This window comes from Camelus bactrianus, chromosome 9 (assembly GCF_048773025.1).
Source record: "Camelus bactrianus isolate YW-2024 breed Bactrian camel chromosome 9, ASM4877302v1, whole genome shotgun sequence".
Lineage (NCBI taxonomy): Eukaryota > Metazoa > Chordata > Mammalia > Artiodactyla > Camelidae > Camelus > Camelus bactrianus.
The window spans coordinates 41,297,825-41,319,476 of record NC_133547.1 but is presented as its reverse complement, the minus strand read 5'-3'; the positions used below and the strand labels follow the sequence as shown (position 1 = coordinate 41,319,476).

The 21,652-nt window shown below is 43.4% G+C and overlaps 1 protein-coding gene across 1 annotated transcript in view; it reads left to right on the top strand.

The window, feature by feature from the left end:
- Nucleotides 1–756: 756 nt before the first annotated feature.
- ADORA3 (adenosine A3 receptor) overlaps nt 757–21,652 on the top strand; it is a 37,240-nt gene continuing 16,344 nt past the window's right edge. Inside the window, exon 1 of the mRNA XM_045511674.2 lies at nt 757–891. The gene's annotated coding sequence lies outside the window, so the exon portion shown is untranslated. The remainder of the gene's footprint in view (nt 892–21,652) is intronic.

Genomic DNA, 21,652 nt, shown 5'->3' with positions numbered 1-21,652 from the left:
TATCACGGGAAGTGTATTTTTAATGGCTGATAATCTCCCATAATAACATCCTGATATGCTCAATTTTCTGAAGCAATCACTCTTCACTCTTTTAAAAACTGTGAAAATACTGTATAAACTGACAAAGAGCAAATAAGTCTGCAATCTTAAATGCTTAGGTGTTTAAGGAAAGTATTTAAAGAAAATAGAAAGAGGGTCATTCTGGTAGCAAGGGCATCGGGACAACATCCTCTTGAATAAATGAATAGTAATTGAAGTGGTTCAACAAAAAAGATCACATCTATTTTCATCCTGGTTATCATAGCCTCCATGTGTCTCATGTTGCTAATTATATTGTTTAAATTTTTCTTAAAATGTATTAATTCCAGATTAGATACATCTTCCTTAGGCTTGGTGGAGTGAGATTGTTTCCCTTGGAAACAGAATATTTGTGTTCCTTAGCATTTATGAGTGAGTTTGGATTACCTTCTTTGTAATTCTTTAAAATCACGTGTCAAAAGGAGAAGTTTCTTCTTGAAAGGAGAACTCTCTGGTGTCCTAGGACAGCTTGTCCTGGGACGACTTTCAGTGCTGCTTTGGCTTTGAGCCTCTTTGGTCTCGGTTACCCAAAAAGGGAAGTTTCCCTTTAAACAAAAATGCTCTTAGGAACCAAGCTTTGACGTCACAATTGCTGTTTACATCCCTGCCTGCATCACTGGATGTTGAGCTCTGGTGTCAGGTTACCTTCTGGGCTCAGCAGGTCTTTGTTAAGCCCCTGTGGAGGACTCTGGGCTGTGCTGGGAGCGCTTCATTTATTCCACGCAGGACGTTTATTGAGCACCTGTGCTCTGCTGGACACTGGACTACAACATAAAAAGGATGGTCCCTGTGTTCAAAGAGCTCAGAGCCCAGGTAAGGAGATAACCAATGAACCAATAACCACCTGGCAATCTGAGCAGTCTTGTGCTAGAGGTGAGCACCCAGGGAGGGTGGGAGTCCTCTGATGTTGGGGAAGAGGAACATTTCAGAGAATGGATGATACTTGACCCCAGGCCTTGAAGGATGAGTGAAATTTCCCAGTTAAAGAAAAGAAGTGCTAGGTGAGGACAGCGGGGAGATAAATTGGGGGAGGTAAGGTGATGGCAGGAAAATTTGAAAACGGGGGAGTGGGAGGACAGCATGACCAGCAATTTGTTCGAGGAAAATGCATCAGACATGACATGTTGGAGACAGAGAGCTGGCCTGGAGGCAGCCAGGTAGTTCTTGTAATACCAGTCAATTGGAAGGTGATAAAGTTTGGGATTCGGGTGTTGACAGAAGGGATGGAGGAAAAAGGAAGTTACCCCCGTGGTAGGGGACAGTGCCTGACTCCCTGTAGGAGATGGCAAATGTCTGTTGAGAGAGAGAAGGACTATTTAAGTGAACAATTAACAGTGCTTGGTATATCAAAAAGGAGGGAACCTGAAACATGACTATGACTCTAAAAATGGGAACCAAGTGATGAAAAGAATGGTTTATTATTTCATTGACAGGGAGGAGGTGTATGAGAGATGATGTGAATTCAAAGAAAAGGAAACTCACTAGTCACTATGAACTCCCACAGGGTAGAGGTTTGCATCCTTTTCCTTAGCACAGGACTCAGGATAGAACAATTTATCAGTTAATAACGCAATGCAAGTAAACAAGGGAAATGGGGCCATGGCTTTCATCCTCTCTGGTGTCCTAAGATGACTCGTCCCAGGGATACCTCTCAAAGTGCTGCTCAGTCTAGTAGCCAATTGGCCTCAGTTTCCTCATCTGAAAAATGAGGGGAGTTGCTGGGTGGCTAGCTAATATCCTTCCAGGGTTAAGAATCAGTGACTCCGTTCTTTTTGCTGGTATTTGTTTTCTTTCTTCTTAAAAAACAACTCAGAAAATGAACCCCAACTCTTCAGACCCATCCCTTCCCTCTGAAGTGAGCAGAGGAAACTAATGTATGAGGCAGAGAATCTAAGGGGCCTGTGAGCTGAAATGCTATTTCTCACTGTTTGAAGGATCCCATTGCCAAAAATGGAAGTGGCGTTGGGAGTGTTGTTTTTGCCATGTCCCCTGGACTAAAATGGAACTAAATTCTCTTGCAAAGATGGAGAGGAGCAGAGGGGAGGGGGCTGGGAGCTGGCTGCTAATCTATGCACTGGAGGTCCAAGTTCAAATATGCTTGCAGGAAAGCTTCAGTTCCATTTTTTTTCTCCATACACAATGAAGCCCTTGTGCTTCCAGAAGCTGGGAGAAGGCAGCTGGATTTCTAGAGCTCAACAGCCAGCATCTTTTTTATTCCTTTTATGATTTTCCTCTTTTGGAGACACCCCACAGGACACATTGGTCTGGATTATAAAATACTAGTCAGTCCCATTGCTGTGAAGCCTAGAAAACAAGAAGCACACCGGGAATAGGAGTTACCAGCCCTCGTTAGCACATGGCCTCAGTGAACAGCTGAATAATGACTTTCAGTAAAACAAGGAACACTCAACACTTTACCCTCAACTTAACATTTGCCCTGCCTATGATGACTGTTCTAGGCGGCTAAGCTCCTGGACTGCTGGGTCCTTTTGCTGTGTTAGTTTCATTTTGTAAGCTACCCGGGACAGGAATGTGTTGAATAAATGCCCATCTGATTTCATATACCCAGAGGGCTTTCTGTGCCTACTGCTTACAGGATGTAATCAGATGATCCCTGAAATGGTTCTGACCATCTCTTTTGGGGAAAAAAATTGCCAAAATGATACATTATTTCTTCCACTAAACCTCTGTGATAGTTTTCCTGTAATTTCTCTTTAAATGAAGTTTTAAGAGTTGACACGAAAGGAAACTGGGGTTTAGAGACGGGGGCAGTGGAATACATTTAGATACAATCGTAATAAGAGTTGACATTTATTCAGTGCCAGGCACTGGTGGGGGTATTTTATGAATTGAATTCATTTAATCGTCACAGTGACTCTATAAAATAGATATTGTCTTTGTCATTTAAAAAAATGAGGAAACGGTGGCACAGAGAGGTTAAATCATGATAGGAAGCTGAGCTGGGCTCCCCAGGGTGGTACTTAGAGCCAGACACCCTACTAATTTCCTGTGAGCAGGTGTTCCCCTGACTTTCACACCTCTCGTTTTCCTGACAGCTATGTTGTGTTTTCATTCTGGGCATAGTTCTTGGCTATTCATTGACTTTATACTCTGGTTTCCAGATACAAGATGAGCAGAAAGTAATGGGAGAGTAAACGGGTGGAGAGGAAGGGAAGAAGTCATGACATCGGGGCCACACGTGCACACACACACCCAAGCACATGCACACATACACATGTGGGTGCACACACACACACACACATACATGCACATATGCACACACATGCACACACACACATGCAAGCGCACACACACACTCACAAGCTGGCCCGTTTACTTATTTTATACTCACATCAATCGTGTGGGCTCTGAGGCTCCTTCCTTGCCAGGTTATACATAGTCTGTACCTGAGGGATCAGTCCTTCCCACTCCAGGTCACGGGAAGAGGCAGGAAGGAGATGACTTCCTCTCCGGGGCCTGCCGGAAAACAATGTTTGGAGAGGGACACTTGTAAGAACTGATCAATAAGAATAACAAGTGTAAAGGCCAGGCTCTATGAGTGAGGCTGTGCGGTCACCAGCTCTCCGAGCACAGAGGGAGATCAGTCTTGTCCTTGAGTGGCTCAGCACTGACAACAGCAAACACCCGTTCTGATGTGTCATCCTTGAAGCTGGAAAGAACCCCCGCAAAAGGAGCAGAGGACAGGGGCAGCATAGTTTATATTTCTTCTAGCCAGAGCGGAAAACTTCATAATGAATAGAATTTGGATTAGATTTCTTATCAGGTACTGCCTCAGTGTAGGAAAAAATTAGTCCTAGACGAAAAGCATCTCTGGTCTTTCTGAACAAAGTTTAAAGGCAAACCTGGAAAGGATACATCTGCTTCCAAGTGACTTAACTATTCTCCAGAGCAAAGCTCAAGGAATACAAAAGTACCTAGCACTAACAAGGTAAAATTCACAATCAGAAAATTACCTGGCATGTAAAGAAGCAGGAAAATGACTGATAATGAGCTACAAAATCAAAAGAAACAGACCCAGAAATAATGCATATAAGAGTTAGCAGATAAAGTTTAAAATAGTAGTTATAACATATTCTATATGTTTAAGAAGGCAAAGACTGAGCATGTTAAGTAGAGATGTAGAAAATATTAAAAAGGCCCAAATAGACTCCCAGAGAGGAAAAGGACAATATCTGAGATGAAAAATACACCAGATGAGATGAATAGATTAGACACTGCAGTATAAAAAATTAGTAAACTTGAAGGTGTCGTAATAGAAGTGAGGCCACATGAAACAACTAGAAAAGAATTTTTTAAAAAATCAAGGAACATCAGTGAGCTATGGCACAACCTCAAACAGCCTAATGTATATGTAAACAGAGTCCCTGAAGGAAAGAAGAAGGAAGGATGAACAGTGAAAATGTTTGAAGAAGTAATGGTTGAAAATTTCCAAATTTGATGAATACTGTACTGCCACAGACACAAGAAGCTTAAAGAACCCCATTCACAAAACAAGCAAACAAACAAAAACCCCATGAATAATCACACCAAGAAACAATCAAATTGGTCAAAACCAGGGATAAAAATAAAATCGTAAAAGCTGCCAGAAAGGGAGTGGGGGTGGGGTGGAAAGACACATTACATACCAAGGAACAAAGAATGAGAGAAGACATCATGTCAGGAGCAGTGTGAGACACAAGACCATGGAGCGACCTCTTTAAAATGCTGAAAGAAAAAAAAATCTGTCAAAACCCAGCGAAAACATTTTTCAAAAGTAACTTCTGCAGTGAATTCAAAAATAGCTTTTCCAGACATACAAAAACTGAAGGAATTCAGCAGCAGCCGACCTACACAACCAGAATGGTTAAAGGCATTTCTGCAGGCAGAAGGAGAATGAGATGAGATGGAAATCTGGATTTGTACAAAGGAACAAAAAGCGCTAGAAATGGTAAATAATGGGTAAATAGAAAAGACTTTTTATTATTTAAAAACTCTTTAAAATAATTGACTTTGGAAAGCAAAAGTAATAATGAATTGAGACGTCTATAACGTACACGGAAGTAAAACACATGGCAACAGTACAAGGCCAGGAAGGGGAAAGTGGATACATACTGTTTCAAGGTTCTTATAATATATATGAAGTGGTGTATTTTTTGAAGGTAGACTATATATACTACAAACCTTTTGTTGTAAAATAATAAAACTAAGAGTTATAGCTAATGAGACAACAAAGGAAATAAAATGGAATCATTAAGAATATAATTACAGGAATGGGACAAGGATGCCCCCTCTCATTACTCCTTTCCCATATTGCACTGGAAGTCCTAGTTGATGCAATGAGGCAGAGGGAAATGAAAAGTTTACAGACTGAGAAGGAAGAAATAAAACTGTCAATTTTTTAAGATGACATGATAATGTAAAAAAATTCCAAAGAATCAACAAAAAGCTCCTAGAATGAGTATACAACTATAGCAAGTTTGCAAGATACAAGGTCAGCATACGAAAGTCAACTGGTTTCCCATATCCTAGCAATACACAATTGGGATTTGAAATTAAAAACACAACATCATTTACACTAACACCTTAAAAATATTAAATACTTGAATATAAATCTAACAAAATATATACAAGATTTATGTGAGGAAAACTACAAAATTCTGATGAAAGAAATAAAAAAAACCCCAAAATTAGTGGAAAGATATTTCATGTTTATGGGTAGAAGACTCAATAGTGTCAAGACATCTATCTTCCTATCTAGAATGACAGATTCAACACAACCCCTATCAAAATCCCAGCAAGTTATATTGTCAACAACCTAATTCTGAAGTTTACATGGACAGGCAAAATACCTCAAGTATTGAAAGAGAAAAAACAAAATTGGAGGACAGATATGACCTGACTTACTGTGGAGCTACAATAATCGAGGCAGCATGGTCCTGGCAAAAGAACAGACAAATAGATCCATGCAACAGGATAGAGAGCCCAGAAATAGACCCACATAAATACGGTCAAGTGATCTCAAAGGAGCAAAGGCAACACAATTGGGAAAAGACAGTCTTTGCAACAATTGATGCTAGAGCAACTGGACATCCACAGCAAAAAGTAAATCTAGACATAGACCACATACTCTTCAAAAAATTAACTCAAAATGGACCAAAGACCTAAATGTAAAGTGCAAAATTATAAAACTCACAGAAGATAACATAGGAGGCAATCTAGATGACATTGGTTATGGTGATGACTTTTTAGATACCATAGTCAAGGCACAATCCATGAAAAGAATAATTCATAAGCTGGACGTCATTAAATTGAAAACTTTCTGCTCTGCAAAAGACACTATCAAGAGAATGAGACAAACCATAGACTGGGAGGGCTGGGAGGATCTATTTGCAAAAGATACATCTGATAAAATACTGTTAATGAAAATATACAAAGAAGCCAAAACACAGTAATAAGAAAATTAAAAAAATAAAAACAGATTAGAGAATGGGCAAGAAACCCAGACAGACACCTCATACACACACAAAAAATGCGTATTTCAAACTAGCACATGAAAAGATGCTCTACTGCATATGCCATTAGGGAATTGCAAATTAAAACAACAACGAGGTACTTCTACACACCTAGTAGAATGGCCAAAATCTAAAACACTGACAACACCAAATGCTGGCAAGGATGTAGAGCAACAGAAACTCTCATTCATTGCTGATGGGAATGCAAACTGGTGTAGCCTCTTTAGAAGACAGTTTGGCAGTTTCTTGTGAAAATAAACATACTCTGACTGTATGATCCAGCAATTGTGCTCCTTGGTGTTTACCCAAATGAGTGAAAAATTTATGTCTACATAGAAACCTGCACATGAATTTCTATAGCAGCTTTATTCATATTTGCCAAAGTTTGGAAGTAATCAAGATGATTTTCAGTAGGTGAAGGGATAAATGAAACTGTGGTATATCCAATGGACTATCATTCAGTCTAAAACAAATGATCTATCAAGCCACGAAATGATATGGAGGAACCTAAAATTCATATTACTAAGTGAAAGAAGCCAATCTGAAAAGACTACATACTGTGTAATTCCAACCATATGACATTCCGAAAAAGGCAAAACTGTGGAGACAGTAGAAAAGATCAGTTGTTGCCAGAGGTTGAGAAGGGGGAGGGAGGGATTAATAGGTGGAACACAGAGGATTTTTAGGGCAGTGAATCTATTTCGTACCATACTATAATGGTAGATACGTATTGTTACACATTTGTTAAAACCCACTGAATGTACAACACCAAGAATGAACCCTAAGGTAAAGTATGAACTTTGAGGGATGATCATGTGCCAGTGTAGGTTCTTCAACTGTAACAAATTGTATCAAAAAATCCCCCCATCTCAGGTGTGGTTGTTGATAGAGGTGGTGACTATGTGGATGTGGAGCAGGGGATATATGTGACCTCGTTGTACTTCCTGTTCAATTTTGCTGTGAACTTAAAACCGCTCTAAAAAGTAATGTCTATTTTTAAAAACTTTCTAAAAAGTACTTAGTTCAAAAGACGGCGTAAAAAGGAAAAAGGGAACCAAGAGCAAAGGGAACCAAGAACCAAAAACAAAGGAACAAATAGAAAACAAATAGCAAGATTGTAGATTTAAATCCAACTATATCAATAATTACATTAAATGTTAATTAAAAGGCAGAGATTGTCAGATTGCATGTAAAAGCAAAAATGAACTATATTTTGCCTCCAAAAAATCCACTTTAAAAATAAAAACAAAAATAGGATAAAAGTAACAAGATGGAAAATAACACACCATGGAAACACTAATCAAAGGAAAGCTGGAGACAATCCATCAATATCAAACAAAGTAGATTTCAGCGCAAAGAATATTACTAGGGAGAAAGAGAGTTATCTCATAGTGATAAAGGGTCAATTCATCAAGAGGACACAGTAATGCTAAACATTTATTCACCTAATAATAGAGCTTTCAAAGGCTTCAAAAGTACATGAAACAAAACTGGTAGAAATACAAAAAGATACAGACAAATCCACCATTATAGTTGGAATTTTAACACTGCTCACTCAATAATTATTAGAACAAATAAAAAATCAGCAAGTATATAGAAAAACTGAATAGGAATCATCAGTTAACTAGGCCTAACTGACATTTAGAGAGCTATCCATGAAACAAATGCACAGAAAACATTTCCCAGTACAGCATAAAACAAGTCCCAATAAACTCAAAAGCATTTAAATCACACAAACTCTTCTCTGACCGCATGGAATTAAACTAGAAATAAATAATAGAAAGATATTTGGAAAAATCCCCAAATATTTAGAAACATACTTCTAAATAGTTTATGTCTCAGAAGACATCAAAAGGTAAATTAGGATGTATATTGAAATAAATAAGAATAAAAATATAACAATAAAATTTGTAGACACAGCTAAAGCAATGCTTAAAAGGAAATTTATGCAACTAAACATTGTTATTAGAGAAGAAGAAAGGGCTCAAATCAATGACCTCACTTCTACCTTAACAAACTAGAAAAAAGAAGAGTAAATTAAACCCAGAGCAAGCAGAAGAAAAAAATAATAAAGATAACAGCAGAAATCAATGAAATAGAAACAGAAAAATAATAGAGAAAATCAAACAAAATTTGGTTTGTTAAACATATCAATAAAATTGACAAACCACTAGTTTGATGAATCAAGAAAAAAAAGAGAAGACAAAATTACCAAAGCGGAGACATCCCCAAAGCTCCTGCAAGCATTAAAAGGATAAATAAATATTATTTATAACTTTGCTGATAAATTTAACACTCTAGATGAAATTAAAAAAAATTTTTTTGAAAAACAAACTACCAATGCTAAATAAATTTAATTTCTGGTTAAAAAGATCTTCCCATAATGATAGCTCCAGGGCCAGATGACTTCATGAGTAAGTTTTATGAAATAGTTAAGGATGAAATACCATCGATTTCATCAAAACTCTTCCAGCAAAATGAAGAGAGTACTTCCCAACTGAGTCTATGAAACTGGTGCTGCTTTGACACTGAAACCAGACATGCACTATGAGAAAACCATAGACCAATATCCTTCATAAAATTAATGCAAAAAAAATCCTTAAAAATTTCAGTAAATTGAATCTAACAATACATAAGAAAGATAACACATGTGTTCAAGTGGGATTTATCCCAGAATCCAGTCTATAATTCAAAACCCAATCCAGAATTCATATACTTAACAACTAAAAAATAAGAATCATATCCCTATGTCAACAGATGCATAAAAATATTTGACAAAATCTAATATCCCTGATATAAATTCACAGTAAACTGCGAATAGAAGGAAACTTCCTCAATCCGATATAAGGCATCTAAGAAAAACCTACAGCAAACATCACACTAGAAAACTAAAGGCTTTCTCCTAAGATCAGAAGCAAGGCAAGGATGCCCATTCTATTTCTGTCCAACATTGTTCTGGAAGTTCTAACTAGTGGAATAAAGCAAGAAAAAGCAATTAAAAAATATTCTGTATTGGGAAAAACTAAATTGTTTTTATTTACAGAAGACATGATTGTCTATGTAGAAAATATTACATAAGTTCAATAAACAAAAATTATTTGTATTTCTTTATTCTGGTAATGAACAATCAGAAATTTGAATTTAAAAATAATACCGTTTGCAGTAGCAATAACAACAAACAAGATGTAAGGATCAAGTTAACAAAAGATTTGTAAAATCTGAACACTGAAAATTACAGAACATTGCTGAAAGAAATTAAAGAAGGCCTTAAAAAAAAAGAGAGATACTTTGTCTTCATCTATTGTAAAGTCCTGTGTTGCTGAGATGATAATTCTCTCCCATACTGATCTATCAGTTTAACACAGTCCCAATCAAATTCCCAAAGGCTTTTCTGAAGAAACGGTAAAGCTGATTTTAAAATGTGTATGAAAATTCAAAAGACCCAAACCAGCTGAAACAACTTTGAAAAAGAAGAATAAAGTTGTAGTACTAACACAACTTAATTTCAAGACTGACTATAAAACCGCAGCAATCAAAATGGCGTGGTATCGGTGTAAAGACAGAGAAATAGACTGATGGAACAGAATACAGAGTTCAGAAATAGACGCACAATGGATTTTCAAGAAAGATGCCAAGGCAACTGAAGGGGAAAAGGACAATCTTTTCAGCAAATGGTGCTGAAACAATTGGATAGCCACATGCAATCAAATGACCCTTAACTCTGACTTCACACCATGTACAAAAACCAACTCGAAATGGATCATAGACTTGAATATGAGGCTAAAACTATAAAATTTCTAGGAGAAAACACAGGAGAAAGTCTTAGTGACCTTGGGCTTGGCAAAGATTTCTTAAATATGACACAAAAAGTACAAACTACAGGACCAAACATAAATTGGACATACAATCAAAAATAAATTATAAAAATTAAATCTAGTGTCCTTCAAAAGGCATTGTTAAAAAAAAAATGGAAAGGTTAGCCAAAGACTGGGAGAAAATATTTGCAGAATATATACCTGACAAAGGATTTACAACTAAAATATATAAAGAGCTCTAACAACTCCATAAGAAGGTGAATAATCCAATTAAAATGAGCAAAAGATTTAATAGTCATCTTACCAAAGAAGACATACATACAAATGTCAAATAAGTGTATGAAAAGCTGCTCAACCTCACTGCCGTTAGGGGTATGCAAATTAAAATAATGAGATACAACTGCATAACCACTAGAATGGATAAAATTAAGTCAACTGACCATTCCAAGTCCTGGCAAAGATCCATGTAGTAGAATTGGAGCTCTCATTCGTTACTGGTGGGAGTGTAAAATGGTAAAATCATTTTACTGTATGATTTGGAAGTTTCTGAAAAGGTAGATATACATCTACCATGTGATTTGTCATTCCATAACCAGATATTTACATATGTCCACATAAAAACTTGCACGTGAATGTTTATGGCACTTTTATTTGTAATAGTTCCACACTGGAAACAGTCCAGATGTTCATCAACAGGTGTACACCTAAGCAAATTCCAGCTGATCTATACAACGGAACCCTACACAGCAGTAACGATGAATGAACCGCGGATGCACACAACAGCATGGATAAATCTCAAAATAATTATGCTGGTTGAAAAACACAGATTAAAAAAAGAGTGCATGCTTACTGTGTGACCCCATGTATATAATTTTCTACAAGGTACAAACAATAGTAACAGAGCAGATCAGTAGTGGGTGGAAGGAGGGATTACCACGGGTTTGAGGAAACTTGGGGGAGCAATGGCTATGTTATCTTGACTGTGGTGATGGTTTCACAGGTATATACATATATAAAAATGTGTCAAATTGTACACTTTATGTGAAGTTTTTTGCATGATAATTGTACTTCGGCAAGAGTGTAAAACGAGCAGTCATTTTAGACTGCTACTCACCATACAAACATAACTGAAACACAATTACTCTTACTATATGCAATGTAATCTGATATATACATTTCATTCCATTCCATTTAATTGAAAATACACTCTGATCACGATCTACTAAATCAATTTCGTGATTCTATAGTGGATTGAGATGTTTAGTTGCATTCAAACATGTTTGAAAAATGAGTGGCTTGAGTCCAAAACAGTCTCTTACACGGACAGGCTCCTCTGAGTCAGTTTCCATGTCTTCTCTGCTAACATTCACGTCCCCTTCTGTTAATATGGTTGAGAATTTACAGAATCTTAAAGTAGAAGTCCAAATCTTTCAAATTCTTTCACTGGAAACAGATTTACTCTCACCCTTTTGCTACCATCTGCCCACCGACTTGTTTGGGAGATTGTTGATCTTAAGACCTCATAATGAAAATTCCTCTGTGATGACTCTAGTGATTCTAGGGGGCTTCTGAGGAACAGTGAGGTGGCAATACTGACCAACCACATAGTTACTGCTGTTGCCAAGACTTCTGGACTTTTGACTGACATGGGTAGCAGCTGTTGTGAGCTATCATCTCCCTCATTAGAAAAGCAGGCAGGCTCTGGCAATGAACCTATTCTTTATGATGACTCTAGTTTCCTGCAGAATTTACTCTTAGTGGTTGTTTTTGCCCGTGCATGAGGAAGGCCGTATGGAAAGTGGTTCCTGTTGCCCAACGTACAGTATGTTAACAGTGGTGGCTGGCTGTGCACAACCGGAGTTCAGCTAAAAAGAGGAAAAAACTAGGGGAAGGAAGCAAGGAATGAAAAACGATGAAAGAAAATTACTACATACAAAATAGATAAACAAAAAGGTCCTCCTGTATAACACAGGGAACAGTATAGCTTGTAATAACCTATAACGAAAAAGAATATATATATTTTTATAGCTGAATCACTATATTGTACACCAGAAGCTAATACAACATTGTAAATCAGCTAAACTTCAATTAAAAAAAATAAAAACAACAATAAGTAGCTGGACCTTGAGAAAAAATGATGAAAGAAACCTAGGCCTGGGTAGTTTAAATTCTGCCCTGAATTAGGTTCCTGTACGCAACTTTATATTTCTGTGCCTGGCAGTCTCTCTTCAATTACACATCTTTCTGTGTCACAGGGAGTGGTGTAATTTGCAAATTCAGTCCATTTTTTGTCCATGAAGGTTTTAATCAATGAACTCAGAACCAAAAGGAGATAGAACTCGGGCAGAAATTTAGGTTATGATTCTGGCCTCAGCATATTTCTAGACAGGGCTGCAGACAAGCAACTGGGAAAGCTGACATTGTTTCCCAAGACCTCAGCCTCTCCACGGTTCCAGAAGAACCAGTGCAGCGCACGTCCAAGCTGAGCTCGTGGCACACTTAGGGGAGGCTGGATGGTAAAGAAGAGCTTAAATTCCTAGGCTTGGCAGAGTGGCCTAGGTCTCAGTTGATTTAGTGCCAAAAGTCTAAGATCTAGATTCTGCTCAGATAAGCAGCAGCCAGAAGTCGTAAGTTCAGCCTTGAGGTTGGGGAATCAGAGTTTATTGGTGCTCTTGCTTCTGGGCAAATAGATTACAGTATTGAGTTCACACCTTCCTTATTTAGAACTAGAGAGAGCATGATATAGTGATAAATATCTGGTTTCGGTGTCAGGCAAATCTTAGCTCAGATTCTGTCTCTGCTGCCTGCCAGCCTCATGCCCTTGGGAAAATCGCTTAACAGCTCTGAACTTCAGACTTCTTGTTTAGAGCAGTAGTTCTCAACTGGGAGTGCTTTAGCCTCCCAGAGAACATTTGGTAATGTCTAGAGATATTTTTGGTTGTCTTCACTTGGGGGTGAGGGGGTGCTTTAAAGAATGATCTGGTCCAAAATGTCAGTAGAGCTGAGGTTGGGAAGTCCTGGTTGAGAGATAACATATGCCAGAGTCTGGCGTAAAATAGGTTACCAAAAGATCGACTCCATGTGGCGAATTAAAAACCAGATTCTGGGGCAGCAAGGGCTGTGCAAGTCTGTCTTAGGTTCTGGGCAAGTTTCCAGCAGTGCTACCTTCAGTCCACTAAACAGTTAATGCAGGTATAGCGAAAAGGTTCAAAGTGGTGGCTCTGGAGCCAGCCTGCTTGGATCCAAATCCCCGCTTTACCATTTACTACATGCATGTGCTTGGTCAAGTCACTTAACCTCAGTCTACTAATCTGTAAAATGGGGACAACAGTGATACCTGCCTCACAGAGACGTAAGATGCACAAAGGATGGGTCTGCATGGTTTAGTGACTACTCAACTAATATTTTGTTTTTACAAGGGGAGTTGTGATGGAGCCAGTGCTGAGAGGGGCACTGATTTTAATCAGAAGCTCTGGACTTTTTTTTATATGAACTGTGAAGGGGAACACAAAGCAAACAGAAATGGATAATTCACACAGCAATAGAAAGTTCATCAACCCGCGAAGGACTCACTATGAGTTGCTGGGCAACTTGCCAGGTGTTTATAAATATCCCATTGAATCCCCTTGACAACTCTTTGAAATGGCTTTCATTAACCTATTTCAGCCCTGTTTTACTGATATGGAAAGAGGCTCTAAACAGAGTCACTTGCCCAAACTCGCACAGCCCTCGGGGGTAGAGCAGGGGTTCTGAATCCAGAGAGGACTCTAGTCTGTGCTTTTATGGACTGAAATTCAGAAGTGCTTACCTCAGGGGGAATTCCAGGGTATAAAATATTCAACTACTTGGTGTTTTCTACATTTAAGGAGAGGAAGAACCATTCAAAGCCAAGCCTTCACCCCAGAACTGGCTTGGACAAATGGCCTGGGGTGTGTGGGGGCAAGGGAAGGGGAACAGGACGTGAGTGACAGGAGCAGTCCTTGCTCTTGGCCAGTGACAACTACTAAGTCCAGGAAAGCCTCCTGGCCTCGCACGGCCACCTCAGAGAGGGGGTGCGGACCATTAGGTTACCCAGGAGTATTTTCTAGAAGGTTCCTGAAATGTCTCTCTTTTCACTAAATGTTTTATGAGGCTAGTGCTGTGTTTGTGTATGCTTGTGTGGATGTATGTGTGTGTGGGTGTGTGTGTAGTGGGGTGAGACCACAATAACCTGGGACTGGGGAGTCAGCAGAACCAGGAAAAGGTCCCTGATAAAGCTGTGCCTTCCTCTAAACAAACCACGCTGCTGAGATAAGGGTGGAAGTGGTGGCTAAAAACAGCCAAGAGGCCTGAATCGGTCCCAAGACCAGTAGTGTTAAGGGGTCGCCCACACTGATGCTTGGGGCTGGGGCTATGAAACAGGTGTTATTTCTCGGATCTCTGGCTTTCCTTGGGGTCCCCTTCCCCCCTTCTGGTGTTGGAAGGCATTGTGCACTGCTTGCACCCGGAATACCACCTGGGCAGGCCCCTCAGGCCCCCGCCCCACTGCACAGACTGTGGGTTTTGAGGGCTTCTTGGCAACTCTGGGCCCCACTCTCTGAGCAGAGGCTGGGGAGGAGCCAAGCACAGGCCACAAGGCCTCAGTGTCATCCTCCGCCCTGTATGTCCCATGGGGGCTGTGTTCCTTCCGGGGTAGCAATGCTCTCCCAAGTTCACTAAACTGGTTGTTTAAATATAGGAGAGGAAACAGATGCTGGCCGGCCAGAGGTCTCTGAGAAGACAGGACTTTGCTGGGGTGCTTGCTAAGGCTGATAAGGACACAGGGTGTGTGCCCATCAGATGGACCTCTGCTGATTTGCTGTGGGCCTTTCGGACACTGCCCTGAGCCAGCGCCATCAGAACTTGGCTCCCTGTTCATGACTGACATGGAAGGAAGGGTTATTTTTAAGCTGATCTTTGTGACTTCCTCTTGGCCCTCATCCTTGCTCTCCACTCAGAGGCCCTGAGAGCAGCTTCCTGCTTAGGCCAACTCGAGCCCAGGTGATGTGTGCAGGGCTGGGGGAGGGGAGGGCTGGCTGTGTGCCCAGGCGGGGCCAAGGGCGCTGTCCTGGCAGGCAGAGTCCAAACCGGGCTCATCTCACGGCAGGACTGTCAGAGGAGTCCTGGCTTCAGGCTCAGGCAATGAGCAGGAGATGGACACCCAATCCCTAGACCAGTCTCCCAGCAGGGATCCTGGAAACTGCAGTTCCAGGCTCTCCAGGGTGTGTGAGTGGGTGGGGACGGGTGCCGCAGAAGGTGGGCAGCACACACGGGGATGGATCTGGTCCTGACAGGGGCAGCACCCCTCTCTGAGCCGGGCCCTGCTGACAAAACTGGCTCAGGCCAGCGGTCTGCAGGGAACACCCCTCTGGCGTCCGTCACTCGCAGAGTTCTGAGGAGCACATCCGGCTGGGTGTACCACCAGCATCCTCAGATTGTGTGGTGGATGAATCAGCCTGATAGCCTCACTCCCTCCACCCCCGCGTTAGAGCAGGGACGCTGAGCCAACAGCACTGTGACTCCTGGGTGGGTGGGGGGGTCCCCGGGAGACCAATTCCCCCGCACGAAGGCTTCCGGTAGCTCTGCCTCCTTGCCCCTGGCTCCCTCCTGTTCTCAGAGTCTCAGACCCCAACAGCTGCCTGTGAGGACCCGGCCCATCTCCTCGGGAAAGGGGCCCTTAGTTCCTCACAGGGACCTCCTCCTCCCTTGTTGTCTGCTGGGGGGAGACTCACAGCATCACCTGCTCCCACCAGGGAGCACGCAGCCCTGTCCTCTCCATACCTCCTAGACTGGCTCAACAGCCACAGCCTGAAAACACCTCTCAGCCAGTGTTCCTTCATCAGATAAGCAGGGCTGAGGCCGAGCAGGGGACATTTTAGGAAAATGGGGCTTCCTCTCGCAGGCCCAGGGAATGAGGCTCAGTCTTACTCTGTGAGGTCCTGGCTCCACAGGCCCTGTGACCTCAGACAGGAAAAGCCAGTCTGTGTCCCACTGGCTATGCCAGTAGCCAGTCCATGCGATGCTCAGACAGGCCTTTCCAGGTGAGAGTCTGGGTCAAGAACTAGCCCTTCCCTCTGGAGAGTCTCTCTTGAGGGGAAGAGCAGATCCTAGGGCCATCTTTCTGTTGAATTTGGGATTCCAGGTGCTCACCTCTGTCACTCATCTGCAGAGACTGGCAAAACCCGCCTCTCAAGGTTGCAGTGGGATGGCATGAGCAGCCCCGGGGCAGCACAGGGGCTGGGCAAGCATCGTTCCAGGCCCAGAGGAAGTCCACCAGAGGGCTCGTGGCTATTTCTGTATTTTGTGGCTTCTGGCACATAGTAGGCAATTGCTACTTGCTATTTTTTCTCTTCCTTCCTCACCCACCTGACTTGGAAGCAGTACAGTGTGCGCATGCATGTGCGTGTGAGTGGGCGTGTGCGTCCGCACTGCACACACACTCGCAGGGGGCTGGTGGGGCTGCCAGGTACTAGTCTAGACTTGGCTCTGACTTACGCATCTGGCTTTGGCCCTTTGTCATTATCTGTGAGATGGGGAGTTGGGACTATTGTTTTCTCAGATCCGTTTCAGCTTTAACAGAGAATTTAACATTTAAAATGATGTTTCTAAGAAGGGTATGCATATTACCCCCCCCCCCCATTTGGCCAAGATGCAGCCGAGTTCATCCTCAGAAGCAGAATCGGAGAGGAGCTGTGGGGCCTGCAGCAGGTTTAGGGTCTTACACCAGGGCCCTCGGCCTGTGCGCGGCTCCTTGTTGAGGCTGTGCCCTTTGCCCTCCTCCCTGAGGTCCTTGCATCTTCCTCCCTGCCCCCCAGCCGCCTCCCGCAGCCCCCCACCAGCCAGCGGCAGCCCTGGCCTCCCTGCACATGTTTCCAGTTCGTAGCTCGCATGGAGTCCATGTTGCTCATTTGTTCCATTTGCTCGGAGACAACAGTCAGCATTATTGGCAGGAAAGGGAGAGGGGGCCAACTCCAGGATTGCACAAAAAGCCCCAGTCATGGGCGCTGGGTGGGGGACGGGGGGTGGGGGATGGGGGTTGGGGAGGGAAGCAGTGTGGGCTGGCCCTCTTGCAGCGACCTGGAGTTCTGTTGGGCCAGCTGAAGTCATGGTCGTTGAAGCAAAGGCTGGTCTTTCTCCGGGCATGGACGGAGCAGGCGCGTTGACTTATCTTGGCAGGACCAGGACAGAGTGAGATGCTATCTCGGAGCCTGGGGGAGATTGGAGCTGGCTCCACAGCCCGGCTCTGAGGCTAAATCCTAGCCCTAGAACAAATTCATTTCTTTGTTCCCTCGAAATCAGGAAAGATTTCAGGGTTAATGAAAGATTGGATGATTTGGGTGTTGCAGATGGAGAGCAATACAAATAAATGTAATTCAAGTTAAGCAATGGGCCTCGTGCGCCCCCACGTTTGCCTCGCAGCTGCTTTGGCAGGGGTTGGCTGTCATATCCAGCAACCCTCCCACCCTGCGCAGCAGAGACCCCTTCATAGTGGTGAATAGTGTCTAGTGGTGTGTCAGGCCCTCCAGAATGAGTGACGCATGAGAAATGGAAACTATGATTATCGCTTGGGATCGTCTGACTCTTGAGACCGGTGCTGGGAAAGCGTCACCTGTGGCAAGTTGAGTGGCTCTTAGGGGCTGGTGACCTGACAGGATGCACATCTCCAACTGAGCATGTTCAGATCTGAGGCTGCTTTTCCCCAGGCTCACAGAGGAGTCACGGGTGGCATGTCGGGGAACCCAGTGAGTGTGCCCACTTATGCTTCTCTGGCGGTGTGGTGGGGTGGGGGGTGGGTGCCATCCCCAGTGCTGACAAACCACTCAGAATGGGGTAAGCAAGGCGCTTTCTGGCAGGAATGGAGAAGGGAGAGGAAGATGTTCCTGCCTTTGGACACTTCCTGTTTCCGAAGCCAGGCGCACTGCAGGGGGCGGGGGCCGAGCCCTGGACAGGAGAGCAGCTGCTCGGTGAGAGACGGGGAGAGTCAGTGGTGAAGGGACCTAGGATCTGAGGAGTGCATCCTTGTGGGTTCCCAACGAGCCTGTATCTCATGGTGTGGGGAGGCTGGTAAGTGTGGAATGATTTTCCTTTAATTCAGTATTTATCAAGCAGCTCTGAAGTGGAACACACACACACTGCCTACACACACTGGCGCAGGGGTGATGAGGGAGGCTGTGGACCCGGCTCTGTGCCAGCTGTGCCCATGTTGCTTCACTCAGCCCTTGGTCAGGTATCTTTGTCATTTACCAAAGGGGAAATGAAGACACAGAAAGAACAATTTGTCCACCGTCATCTCTTTAGAAACAGTTTAAAACCAGAAAGGTGGGTGTGTTGGCAGCCTAGGGCTGGACCTGGCCGTGATTTCTCCCCTGGAGCACATTGGTGACAGCGGAGTGGGACACGCCTGGCCCCTGGATGGAGAGGCTCAGGGTGCGTGCTCTGGAGCATCTCACAGCAGCGGAGCGTCCATCAGGCATGTCCGCGGTGCTCTAGGTGTACAGAGGCACTGCTGATGTGGGGCAGTGTAACTCATTCCCACCCATCATCAGACCCATCAGCTGAATTGATGGGCAGACTGGTCCAGGATCAAGTGCAGTCGTGAAAGAAGGAAAGATGAGCCGCAGGCTTGGATGGAGGGTCACAGACTGTTTGGCTGGGGATTCAGAGAGATGGGGACCAGAGTGACAAAGAAGCCAGCGAAGCAGTACCCAGATAGAGCCCCTCCTGCGAGAGACTGCATTAGCCCTGTTGAAACACAGGAAACTGGGAGTGCATTCTTGTGGATTCTCAACCTTGTGGATTCCCAACATTTCTGCTGGTGAAGAACTGCAGCTGCTTGCTCCAGGTTTGACCTTGAACTAGACACTCTGAGCATCAGATTCCTCTGGTACCTCCTCCCACCACAATCCTCATGTCCTGGAAACCCTGTACCAAACACAATGATCTGGGGCAAGTCACTTGGCTGTGAGAGCCTCATTACATCATGTGTCAGACTAAACGGGCCAGCTAGGGCCAGAGGAGGTTCGGGATCCTGCAGACAGAGCAGTGACAAGTGAGGAATGGAATAAACTAGCTCTGGGTGTGAAAGGAGTACACAGGAAATAAACCGAGGGAGATGATGGAGAGTGCATATGAGCGTGCGTGTGTGAGGGTGAGTGAGTGTACGAGTGTACTTGTGTGTGTAGAGGGCACCATTTCAGATATATCTGAGATGAGACTGAAACAGGCTGTTGTATGCAAAAATGCTGAAACCACAAACTGTAATGTAAATATCAGACATTCTTGCTGAGGGACCCTTTGACTAGACCCAAGCTGGTCACGTGCTGTTTCCTATCTGTACTGGTTTGCGATTGAAGTGAGATGCAAAAGCTATTTCTGTCGAGGAAGGGGCCTCCCTATATCCTTCCTGATTCTTCACTGGATGTAGAGAGCTGTGGTCAGCATTCCTGCAAGGTGAGGAGCAGAGAGACTTGAGAACAACACATCACACGTTCAATGAGAATTTATTGCAGGTCTCCTGTGTGCTAGGTACTATTTCACACTCTGGGGAGAAGGGCAATGGGGCGGAGATATAAAGATGAAAAAGGTATAATTTCTTAAGGAGTTTACCAGCTGCTGGGGGTTTGCTAGCTAGCGAGAGGAGCAGGCACATAAATGAATAACTACAAAGTAGTGTAACCAGCGCTCAAACAGAGGAACGTGTGAGCTGATGTGGGCGTACCGAGGAGGAAGCTATTAACTCAGCCTGGTAGTAACTTCAGTCCTTTCTGGAAGTGGGTGGGATGTGCATAAATAAAAATAAGTTCTACCTGGGGAATCATTATATGATGCCCTACGCAGCATCATTCCTAAGGGAGTGTTTACTAGATCTGATGGATACGGAGGCTTCAAGTACAGTATTGAAAGCTTTCCTCAAATGGCTCGCTTAACTCCAGAGAGCATTTGTAGTCAACATTTTTTTTTTCTTTTGCCCAAACTGATCTTCTAAAATATGATTGTGGAGCACTTGTGGAGGAAAAAATCCTCACCCCAAAGTCATGCGGGAACCAGCAAGAGTCTTCATGTAACAGCCTGGAATAATCAGCAGGCAGACCTGCCCTCAAAATAAACGCAAACAAGCCTTCTAATGTCAGTTCTGTGGATCTATTATTTACACCTTGCCTACTTCCAAAAAGGATGGGAACCACTCATATTGAAAGAACTGGGCATGATGGGATCGCAACACACCAGGCGTCAAGGGATGCCATGGGTGTAGAGATGCCGTGGGATACCTAAGCAGAGCGTGGTGACTGAGACAGAGCCCCGGCGCCCAGTCTCCTGACTGCCCACGCAAAACCAAATTATACAAAGCTCTCCAACCAAGCCGTTAAACAAAGCAAGCTGATTTCTTAAGAAAAGCAATCTCTTTTCTAGCACTGAACTCCTCAAAGACACATATCCTGAGAAACCTTCTATAGGGAATGCAGCAACAGATAGTATCTTCAGTCCTGACGAACTGCCATACATCCTTCCTATGACAGCTTTCTGTATTTACCTTGATAAAAAGCAGAGAGAATAAGGCAGTCTGGGGACGTGTTTTGGGGGGGAGCTGAAGTCTTGTGTTTCCAGGAGGCAACCGTCTAATCACCGCCTTCTACAGGAGTAGCATGTAGGCCAGAGGTGGCCGGCAGCCCTCCACCAGCCCAGGATGACCGCCTTCTGAGCTGAGCCATGCCTGGAGCTGGAGTGCAGACCACTGACACAATGACACCCTGCCCCCAGGAGCTGACCTGGCCTACGAAACAAGTCTCACCCACTGGGACGCTGAAGAATTTTTGCCCCAAATGACAGCTTGGGTTTTGGCATAATTGATGTGGAACTCTCCTCCTGTGGTTCGTTGGGAAAAGCCAGGGCTTTGAAGCCAAGACTGACTTGGATTTGGGCCCAGCTCTGCCCTTGATGGGCTGTGTTGCCAGAGCAGGTCACTCAGTTGTCACCATGCCTCAGTTTCCTCATCTGTGAAACAGATCTAAGGATACTCAACTGCAGAGTTGCTACAGAACTGTGAATGATGTGTGTCACACCCCTGGCAGGAGGCCTGGCCCTGGTTGGTTGGTCTATTGACCTCGGCAGTTCCCGTAGTCGTAAATATGACAGGCTTTGGGGGGAAGGTATAGCTCAGTGGTAGAGTGTGTGCCTCGCATGCACGAAGTCTGGGTTCAATCCCCAAGTCCTCTGTTAAAATAAGTAAAT